The sequence below is a fragment of the Leptonychotes weddellii genome, chromosome 4, assembly GCF_054177405.1.
Source record: "Leptonychotes weddellii isolate Sample4059 chromosome 4, ASM5417740v2, whole genome shotgun sequence".
In the NCBI taxonomy this organism is placed as follows: Eukaryota; Metazoa; Chordata; class Mammalia; order Carnivora; family Phocidae; genus Leptonychotes; species Leptonychotes weddellii.
This window is the reverse complement of record NC_138372.1, coordinates 10074409-10085392: the sequence shown is the minus strand read 5'-3', so window position 1 is coordinate 10085392 and position 10984 is coordinate 10074409.

Sequence of the window (10984 nt, the reverse complement as noted above, 5' to 3'; positions counted from 1 at the left end):
AAAAAAAAATCTAGAAATTTGGAGCAGATCATTCTGGGGACACATCCCAGTGGGGCAGCAATCCCACTGCGTGGTGGCTGCCCCAGTATACCAGGCATGCTCACTGTCGGCTTGCCACAGTCCCCACCATTCCCTATTATGGGGCCTGGCTCACTCATTTGCAAAATCTGCCTAGCCCACATAGTTGCTTGAGTTGGCAACCTCACTCTTTCCTATTTCGGTGTCACTTTTGGGTCCCTGGGCCCCATTTTTCTCCTGCTCCTTGCTGGGGTGCAGAAAAGCACTGTGGAGCTGTCTCAGACCCATCTGCCTTGATTTATCAAATGGCCATTCAGTCTGGGGTCTTGCTGCCCTCCCTGGCTCCACACGGGAAAGGAACACAATGGGACACAGCCCAGGGCCCTCATTCAGTTTCCCTTCCTTTCAGACACTCCCTCCTCCTCCTGATCTGGGAACCTTTGTCCGCCCTAAGAGGCAGGAAGCCTTGCTAGTCCAGCATCTGTGTCTCTTTCCCCGCCCTGCCCCCCCCCCCCATTCTATTGTCTAAACACACCAGTCCTTTCTATTTCCCCTGATTTCCTAGGCTTTCAAAATCCAAAGCGAGGACTCTTTGGTTCTCTCTCTTTTTTTTTTTTTGCTGTGTCATCCCTTTCTGGAGGCATATGATAACAGCTGCCTGAATTTTGGGGGTGGAGAGGATCTTGAAGCAGTAACAAAAACTGGGAATGAAAAACGCATCAGTTAATTTAAGATGTCACCCTTCATCATCTTTCTACACGCCAGGTGCTGTGCTAAGCTCTTTACGTGCGTTATCTCATTTCAACCTCAAATTGGAAATGAGGCCGAGATGAAGTGTTTGTCCAAAGTCAACAGCTAGCGAGGGGCAGACCTGAGACTTGAACCCAGAGTAGATCATCCTAGCCATCTGGTTCCCCCAAAGGTATGGCTTTATTTCACCTACACCCTTCCCGCTTCCCGAGCTCCCTGGTACCTGACCACGGTGGCAGAGGCCAGTCCGAATCCTTACCTGGGTGAAAGTGAAAGGCCACTGGTCGAACTTTTACTAAGCCCCGCCCATCCCCCAGCTGATTGGCAGGGTGGCCGTGACTGACAGGTTGGCGATCCTTGGCACAGTGAAATATATTGACCTCCCACGGCAAGCCACTTTAACCGCAGCATGAGAGTCCAGACGGCCAGGACAGATCGACTCCCTGGAGAAGAACAAGGATAAAAATGGAAGGACAAAACAAGAGGTTGAGTCAGAAAGTTGGCAAACCTCGTTACGGGAAAGGATAGATGCTGGCTGCTATCAATTTGTAAATCAGCAGCCCGCCTTGCAAGCAGGATAAAGCTTTTTTCTCCAAAATCTAATTATAAGACAGAGCCTAGAGAGCTGTCCTGGGTTTTCTGCTCAGCTCCCTGCAGAACTTCTTCCCCCCACCCTGCAGAAAAGACAGACCCACCCCAGGTCCTTGGGCTTTCTCCGAGGCGGCATCCACCCGCACAGCATCTGGACCAGGTTTGGATAGCACCATCGAGCTAACTTGGCCCTCTGGCCAGAAAGAGGGAAGGGTTTTGTTTTGGTTTTAGTTCAATGTAATTCAACGTTTAAAAATGGGTATTAAGTGAGACTGAGATAAATTCCTGCTAGAAACATAACGCTTTCTTTCACCTACATTGCTCTTTAGCTAACACTGGACACCATTTGAAATGCTGGCACTTGTATTTAGCGTTGTTCCTATAGGAGGGAGTCTAGCTCGGTACTTAGAGGCACATGGCCCTGCAGCTGGGCTGCCTGGGTTCAAATCCTGGCTCCACAGTTACTGACTACAGCTCCTTGCGGGAGGCATTTAACCTTATGGAGCCTCAGCTTCTTCATCTGCAAAATGGGGTTAGTGGGAGTCCTGACCAAGTCAGTGTCAGTGAAGGGCAGCAAACAAAGTTGCTCTGTAAAAGGAAGATCTTATTATTGAAGAAAAACTCGCAACACAAATGAAACTGTTCTAGGTCAGGTCAGGGAGGGGTGGGGTGACAGGGTCGCTGCACTTGAGGCTGGGGTTACTCAGCAGACCTCTAACTGGAGTGTCAAGGACATAGTGCTGCCAGTTGAACTAGACTCTCTAGTGTCTCGGCTGGCACTGGAGAACCAGCCTCGGGACCGACCCATCGAGCCACTGAGGCGAGGAGGGAGGTGCCCCGCTGCAATTTCTTCTCCAGCTCATCCTGGATTATGGAACACTGTTTGGGGAGGAAGGCAAGGGATGGAGAAATGGGACCCACTCAGAGGGCTCTCCGGAAGGAGGTAGGAAGGCAGTGGAGGAGGGTAAACAGCTTGCGGCCAGAAGCAGCTGTGCCCTGTGTCCTCTAAGCTTCTGGGGAGCAGGGTGCTCAGAAGGAGGAAGTCGTGGCCAGACGTGCTGAGTTCTGAGTTAATGACATTGCTGGCTGCTAGGGGAGGTGGGAACCGCCACCCAATCCTGTGGAAATCCCCTGTGGATGGGTGGCGGGGGGGCGGGGGGAGGGCCTCCCTGTGCTGGAACTCTCCTCCGGCTCCAGCCTTTTACTGATTTTTATTTATTTATTTTTATTGAGTCATAATTTACATTTAGTGAAGTGCAAAACTCTTAAGTGGACAGCTCGATGGGTTTTTACCTATGTATATACCTGTGAGGTCACCACCCAGGTCAAAATCTAGAGCATTCCCAGGACCCAGGAAGGCCGCCTCCTACCCTTTCCCAGCTCAAGACTCCCCAGGGTCCTCAATTCGAACCTTTATCACCCTCATCTACTGTTGCCTATTTTTGAACGTCAAATAAACAGAATCGTACAGTATGTATTCTCTTGTGACTGGCTTCTTTCATTCGATATTGTGTCTGGGTTTTCGTACATCTGTACTTCATTTTTTCTTCATGGCTGTATAATATTCCATCGTGGGAATATCCCATAATTTATGTTTGTATTCAGTTCCTTTCCAGCTTGGGACTGTTATGAATAAAGCAGCTAGGAACACTTTTGCACCTGGTTTTTGGGGCACAGAAGTTCCCGTTTCTGTGAGACATCCACCCTGGAGTGCTTTCAGGCCTTTTAGACATTCTTTTTGAAAATGCTCCAAGATCGGGGAATAGGGAACTAGCGTGTTTCCTGCCCCTCCACTCCCCTCCCCCTGCAGAGCCGTGTCGGGGTGGCAGGCGTGAGAGTCTGAGAAGCAGAAAGGAAACAGAGGGTCCCACACCACAGCAGCCACGTTCAGAAGAAGATGTAAAAATACGTTGGCCCCTTGCCAATAGCATTTCCCCTTTCAAAAATGTCATCTGACCTCATGCTGGCAATGTATGTAGAGATTTTCTGAAACTTGGAAGAAAGTTCTGCTCTTTCTCTTGTGATGGTGCCTGCTGAAGTCTCGAATGTCGTGTAGGAACTCAGAGATGACCGAGTACATTTTTCCCATTTTACAGATAGGAAAACTAGAAGCGACCTGCCTAAAGCCTCACAGCTGGTAAACGGCAGGACCAGGGACACAAAGAATCCTGGCCTCTAGTGGCCTCCTCTGTAAGTTAGGAGGAAGGGACCATATTCTTTGGTCTTTCCCAGTGCTATCTGGCTAAACTGGAACTGTCATCCCCAAAGTTTAGAGTCTCCTAGTAATCATCCTTCCATGATTAGTGGATGTCAGATTCTAGATTTACTCTATTGATTGCCTACTATGTGCCAGGTAGGGTTTTAGTCTCTGGGCATACAGCAGGGGAGGAGAGAGATTAGCACTCCAGCCCTCATATAACTTGGCATTGTCACAGGGGAGAAGGCAATAAACTCATAAGTAAGTACATAAAGTGAAGTAAGTTGGATAAAGATCAGTGCTATAAGTAAAACAAAGCAGGAGGGACGATGGGAAGTGCTAGAGGCTTGGGGACAGGGAGGGTTGGAGTTTTGAACAAAGTGGTCAGGGAAGGTGACTTTCAGAAGCCCTGAAGGAGGTGAGGGATGCCTGAGGGCGGGGGGAGGTGGGGGCTGTGGGATAGGGAGAGTGTTCTGGGCAGGGGGAACAGCAAGTGCAAAGGCCCTGAGGTAGGATCCTGGGGTATCCGGGGAACTGTTTGGCAGAAATGAGTTGAGCAAGTGGGAGGGGTATGGGAGATGAGGTCAGAGAGGTGAGGGACAGAGAGGCCATACAGGTGGCGAGGAGTTTGGCTTTTACTCAGTGAGATGCAGTGCCTTCAGAGTTTCCCCAGAGGAGTGACGAGGTCTGACTTAACGTTTCTAAGGGGAGCTGGCCGCTACGTGGAGAATAGATGGGGATAAGGACAGAAGCAGGGAGACCAGCTAACAGGCTATGACAATGATCCAGTGACCGATGATGGGGCTTGGCTAGGCAGGTGGAGACAGTGGAGGGAGATGTGTGCCAGTAACATTTTGAAAGCAGCACCAGTTGGACTCCCTGGTAGGTTGATGTTGGTTCTAATACCAGACCACCCTGAATGCAGAGATGTGCTTTGCAAAGAGAGCCATTGAGTTTCAGGTACAAGGTCTTCTTCTAGATCCCTCCTAGGGATCCCTTCCCCAAAGTCAGCCAGGGAATTTCTCTTTTCTCTGGGAGGTGTTTGACAAAGCTCTAACCACTCAGCTGACCTACAAACACCTGCATGATCAAACCTCATGTAAGGCTACGCTCCTTGAATATGCACCAGCCCCGCTGACCTTTCTCCTTGGGGCCCTGAGCCTTTTCCACCTCCGGGCCTTTGCACTTGCCGTTCAGACCTGCTCTGACTGCCACCTCTCCCTCATCTTTCAGGTCATAGCTCAAATGTCACCTCCTCGGAGAGGCCTTCTCTGCCCTCCCTGCTGGAAATGAGTCACCCCAGCAGCTCTCTGCCTTCTTCATAACACTGCAGTCTGTAATGATTTATTTATTTGTTTACTTCTTGATTGTTTCATCTCTCGTGCTATAAGGCATCAGAAGGGCAGAGAATGAGTTGGTCTTGTTGACTGTCAACTCCCCAAGTACAAAGCTCAAAACATAGAGGGACAGAACCTCTGAGATGGCGTGGGTGAGCCCCATCTCCTGGTATTCACACCTTGGGCATCCCTTCCCACACCGAATAGGGCTGGCCTTATGTGACCGATAGAGCGTGAGGTGACGGGGAGGTGACAGAATGTGCCTTCCATGCCATATATACATATATACATATTTATCATACATGAAGACTTTTAAAGGGTAATTCCTCCCTCCTTCCTTTCCTCCCTTCCTTCCTTCCTTCCTTCCTTCCTCCCCTCCATCCTTCCTTCTCTCCCTCCCTCCCTTTAGATACATAGAAAATCGCCTACTGGTTCTGCTGCTTTGAACCCTGACTAATACACAGGCAATCAAGGATCATGAGCTCTGAAACCAGTCTGCCTGGGTTCAAATCGCAGGTCTACCTTTTACCTGCTCTGGGACTGTGGACCATTTCTTAGTCTTTTTGCCTTTGTTGCCTCATTATAAAATAAGAATGATACCTACCCCATTGATTTGTGCATATTAAATGAATTAATAAGCAAAAACGCAGCAGAACCTGGCACACACACTCACTATGGGAATGTTAGCTATAGCTTTTTTTACCTAGCACATAATAGGTGCTCAATAAATATTCTCCAAATGCATGGCTGGTTAGTGAATGAGAGGGGCCAAGGGTCCTTGTGTGCCCCATTTCTTCCCGGGGTTCCTTCTGAGTTCAAGTCTTTATATGTAGGAGGGCTTTTAAAGGATATTTTTTGCCTCCCTCCCTCCCTTCCTTCCTTGTGCTCTCTTCTATATGTATACGAAAAAATTGTCTGAAATTTGAACTGAACTGGGCATTAAATTTTCCTTTATTCTGTCTAAACATGCTCCATGTTCTCGGAGGCTTAGTGAGGTCACCTCTGTGTGATGGACACTTTTATGTGTCAACCTGGCCAGGTTCTGCCCTCAGTTACACGGTCAAATGTTAATCTAGGTGTTGCTGCCAAAGTATTGTATAGATGAGATCAAAGTCCGGAATGATTGACTTTAAGTAAAGTAGGTTATCCTAGATAATCTGGGTAGGGCTAATCTAATCAGTTGAAAGTCCCTAAGAGCAGAGCTGAGGTTTCCCTGATGAAGGATAAATCCTACCTGTGGATTTTAGGGACGGCTGCCTTGCCCCCTGCCCCAGAGTTTTAGCCCGCCCTTCCCCATGGCCTGCCCTACTGAGCTCAGGCTTGACTTGCCAGCTGGCCGAACTCCTTGCAATAAATTTCCACATATGTCTCCTGTTGGTTCTATTTCTCTAGTTGGACCCTGAGGTATACAACCCGCTTCTCCTACACACGACAGAGGCTTGGTCCCCCGTATGGCTGGGTTACTGTAGCTTTCAGCGCTAGAGTCATACAGACCTAGGATTAGGTTGATGGAAACCAAGTCCCAAGTGGGGAACAGGGTTTCAGCTCAGAGCGGGGACCGGGTCCAAGTGGAAGATTGTGTCTTTTAATAGTCGAGGACTGGGGTCACAGATGCTTGTTTTCTGCCTGCCTAGCATCCATCTCTCCTTTCTCCCCACCCATCTGATGTCCTTTTGGGGGAATTACTCATCTCTGGACAAGGTCTGGTACAGAGGAAGGTAATTGGGAGCTCTGCCCTCCTGCGGCCACGGTGGTGGGCACGTGACCCAGGCCTGGCCAATCAGATGCTTCTCCTCTGGATCTGAATCTGACCAAGTCCATCCTTTGATTGATGCCCTGAGGGCCACTTCCAGTAAGTTCCCTTTTGCAAAAGCCCAGAGGAGCTGGTTTCTGCTACTGATTCCCTCTTTATTGGTGTCTTTTCCACTAAAATGTAAACTCCAGGACCCCCGGGGACTCTCTGGCTCAGTGCACTATCCCCTGTGCCTAAAACAGTTCCAGGCATCTAGCAGGTGCTCAGTTAAATGTTTGTTGAAGGAATAGACAACAGTCAGGCCTGAAGGGGAGGCTGATTCCAGAATAATGGCTAATAATTCAATCTCACGCGGCAGGTTTTGGGGGTTTCTCTCCTGAAAAGTGGGATAATGTTACCGATCTCCTGAGGTTATTAGAAAGATTAAATGGGTTAGTGTTATTGAAGTACTTACACTAAGGCCTAGCATAGAGGAAGCTACTGGGAAAACAGACAATTAACCATTGTTTTTAAGGGGCACCAGTTACCATCTTTATTTAGGGCTTACCAGGTACTGTGCTAAAATCTTTATACACATGACCCTGTTAGTTCTCACACCTTAAATTTCCCAACCAAGAAGTAGGTTACCTGGTGGGGGGCAGGTAGGGGAATGAAACATGACTCTGATTGGCTTAGCCTAGCTCCCATGCTCCACCCAAACCAGAGGGGGTCCTGGCCCCTGGGATTCGGGGACAGGTGAGCTGAACTTGCAGCAATGACCAAATACAAATGATGATAGTAAAATGGCAGCCAGCATTTACATAGGGCTTGCTCTGGTCTCAGCAGCAAGAAGGAGGGGGGGATGTCTGGGAACTTAAGCTAGATACATCTGTCAAGTTGTCTTGGGAAACTCTTATATTGGGTGGGAAGTTGGATGAAAAAATCAGTGGTGTTCAATCTTGGCTGCCTGTTAGGAACACCTTTTAAAGAGTAACTATGAGCCCCACCTCAGACCAATTGAATAGTAATCTCTGGGGGTGGGACCCTAACATTAGGGTGGAAAGGACATTCCAGGTGCTTCTACTGTGCCTCCCCTCCAGGATTAAGAACCCCTTAGTTAGCTCAGTGTGTCTAGGGAGCATCTGTATTTTAAACATCCATTCAGGTGTTTCCTATGCTCGAGGACCCCTGAACCAGGGCCCTGCTTTCCATCACAGCTTGGTACCCTGAGGTCAACACATAAGACTGCTCCTGGCTAGAGGAGGCTGGTCTGGGTGCACCTGCTGGTCTCCTGAAGGCTGACGGGACAAATCTCTCAGGACTCTTTCACCACTTGGCAGCGGGGACTTGATCCAACGTCTCTTTCATGAATCTATGAATCTTTAAAATTGCCCTAGCGCCTTTAGAAGGACTCTGGTTTAAATTTTTGATAATCTCATTTTCCTGTGAAATTTGTGCTATCTTTTTTCCCCGGAAGGTTTTAAATTAGATCTTGCCCCTTGCTCTGACTTAACGGGATGGCCGCCTGGGGGAGAAAAAAGTATTCTCTCCTTATTTACCCAATGGCATTACCAGTGATGACTGCACCCTGAATGCTCCTGATTGAAATAGTCAAGAAAGCTTTATGGGAGCTGGCCAGTCCATACCCAACCAGCTGCTTACATTCCAAAGGTGCCTTGATAGGTGCGTGAACCGGGAATCAAATCTGTTTTCTTATAGCAACGATGTTATTAAAGCCTAGGTGGTTTTCCAGGCTAGCCCACAAGTATTTGTTCAACTCCTATGAATAACTGTAAAACTATATGAATAACTATATGAATAAATTTTCACCTATATTACTTATCTATGATTATGGATGGGAAAAACTAAAAACTAATTCCAGAGTTAATAGACTTTGTATCAATAGAAAAATATTTACATCTCCCTCTTAATCTGTATGTTTGGGGCATATTTCTGTCTTCCAGGTCTGATTATTTCCTGAACCAGAACAATATTAGTACAGCAAATGGGTGGTGTGTGATAAAACACATTTGTCAGGTGGCAGGGGGGAGGGGCAGTCCTGATAAAGACAATTCCCCGTGGTTGATGTACATAATTGAGCCTGCAGCCCATGGCCCAGCTGTACCCCTTAGCTGAGCCCTGAGGGGGCAATTAGGCAGAGGTCATTGCTGCCCACTCAGGGCTGTGCCAAACAGCTCAGCAGCCTCATGTCCTGTGTGGTATAAACATTAATGACCAGGGCCTCACTTCTTTTTTTTTTTTTTTTAAGATTTTATTTATTTATTTGACAGAGAGAGAGAGAGAGAGACAGTGAGAGAGGGAACACAAGCAGGGGGAGTGGTAGAGGGAGAAGCAGGCTTCCCGCCGAGCAGGGAGCCCGATGCGGGGCTCGATCCCGGGACCCTGGGATCACGACCTGAGCCGAAGGCAGACGCTTAACGACTGAGCCACCCAGGTGCTCCCCAGGGCCTCACTTCTTAAGAGGAGCCACGAGGACGTTGGGATGGGCCTTTGAAGAGTAGGCACCTCTGGGCAAAGGCACAGAACTGTGGGGTGGGGGGTAGGGGGTGGGGTGGGGGGGCTGGGGCACCCTTTTTGTGGCCTTTTCTGTGCCTCGGGTGCCCCACGAGAGCTCCTGTTACTCTTCAGGGAATTTGTTTGCTCACATGTCTTCTTTCGGTAGAACGTAAGCCCCTTGAGGGGAGGGACCACGTCCCATTTGTTTCCTCATTGCTGACACTTGATAAGCAGGTGATGAATGAATACGTGAACTTCACAGCATGATTTACTTCTATTCCAGATAGATCCCCATACTATTTCTCCCCCTCCACCTGCCCCCTCCCAGCTAGAACCACTTCCCCTTCCGAGGTGTGGTGCACGGGGGGCATGACGAGCCCAGCCGTGACTATTACATGACAAGAGTGGTATTGGAAGGACTCTGCCCCTCAGGATACTCCTTCGCCTGGGTCTCATCCAATCCCTCCAACAACCCAGGGAGAGAAAGGCACACCTAATCTCATGCCCCTTTTCTAAACAAGGTGACTGAGGTTGGGGTATTGTCTAGGCAAGGTCATGCAGGTAGAAAGTGGTGGGACCAACCTTGAAGGCAGGTCTCTGGGCGCTGAATCTCCCCAGAGGCTGATCTAGCAGGAGGGGAAGCCTGATATGAGTGAGCGTCGCATCTAGAAGTACGTCCCGTACTCAATTCGGCCGAATTGAGGATCTCGTTGTAACCTGATGTTAGGAGTGACATCCCATCCTTTTTGCTGGATTCTAGTCTTAGAAGCAAGTCACACTGGAGGGGAGGGGGTTTCACCAGAGCGTGAACACCAGGAGGTGGGGCTGACGGGAGCCACACTTGGGGCACACGGCTCTGCCATCGGGGCATCAGAAAGATCTCGGCTTTGGGGTCTGGCAGAGCAGAGTTTGACGCCAAGTTTTCCTCTTACCCCACAAGGTGAAACCACACATTAATCAACCTCACTGAACCTCTTCTGTAGAACAGAGGCTGCTTCCCTCCCCCCGCTCCCCCGGGGCTGAGCAGAGGGTTAAGTGGGATGAGCTGGCTATGCGGCCTTGCCCCGTCATTTCCCAGGGCTGCTTAACAAACACCACAAACGTGATGCCTCACACAACACGATGTATCATTTTTCAGTTCTGCAGACAGACGTCCCACACAGGCCGCCCTGGGCTAAAAATCTCCGTGTGGGCAGAGCTGCATTCCTTCCTCGAGGCTCCAGGGGAGAATCTGTTGCTTTGTCTTTTCCAGCTCCTAGAGGCTCTGGAGCTCTGGGGCTAGTGACCCCTGCCTCCAGAGTCTGCAAAGCTAGCCCAGTAGCATCTCTCGGACCCGGCCTCGTGATTACATCTCCCTGCACTCTCCTCTTCTGTCCCCCTCGCCCACTTCTGAGACTCCTTGGGATTACACAGGGCCCACCTAGAAGGCAATCCTAGAATAGGATCACCTCCCTATTTTAAAATCACCCGAGTAGCAGCCTTAATCCCATCAGTGATCTTAATCCCCCTTTGATCATGTAACCTAACATGGCCCCAGGTTCTGGGGATGAGGGGCGTGGGTGTTTCCGGGGCCCCACTGATCTGCTCACCACAGAGTCCTTCCATGCATTTGTCTTCATTTGAGCCGAGGGTCGCCCCTTCCTCACACCTGGCTGCCTGATCGTCCCTGTTGTGACCTAGCACTGGAGGTGAGAGGCCCTCTTCGGCGTGCCCAGGGACCAGGAGGAAGGCTCATTTGTTGTCTAGGAACGTGAGGATGAGGCAGGTGGCTGGACAAGGTGAAGTTTATGGCCATGCTTCCGGTGCCCCATCTGTGTATCTGAATCTCTTGGAGAGTCAGAT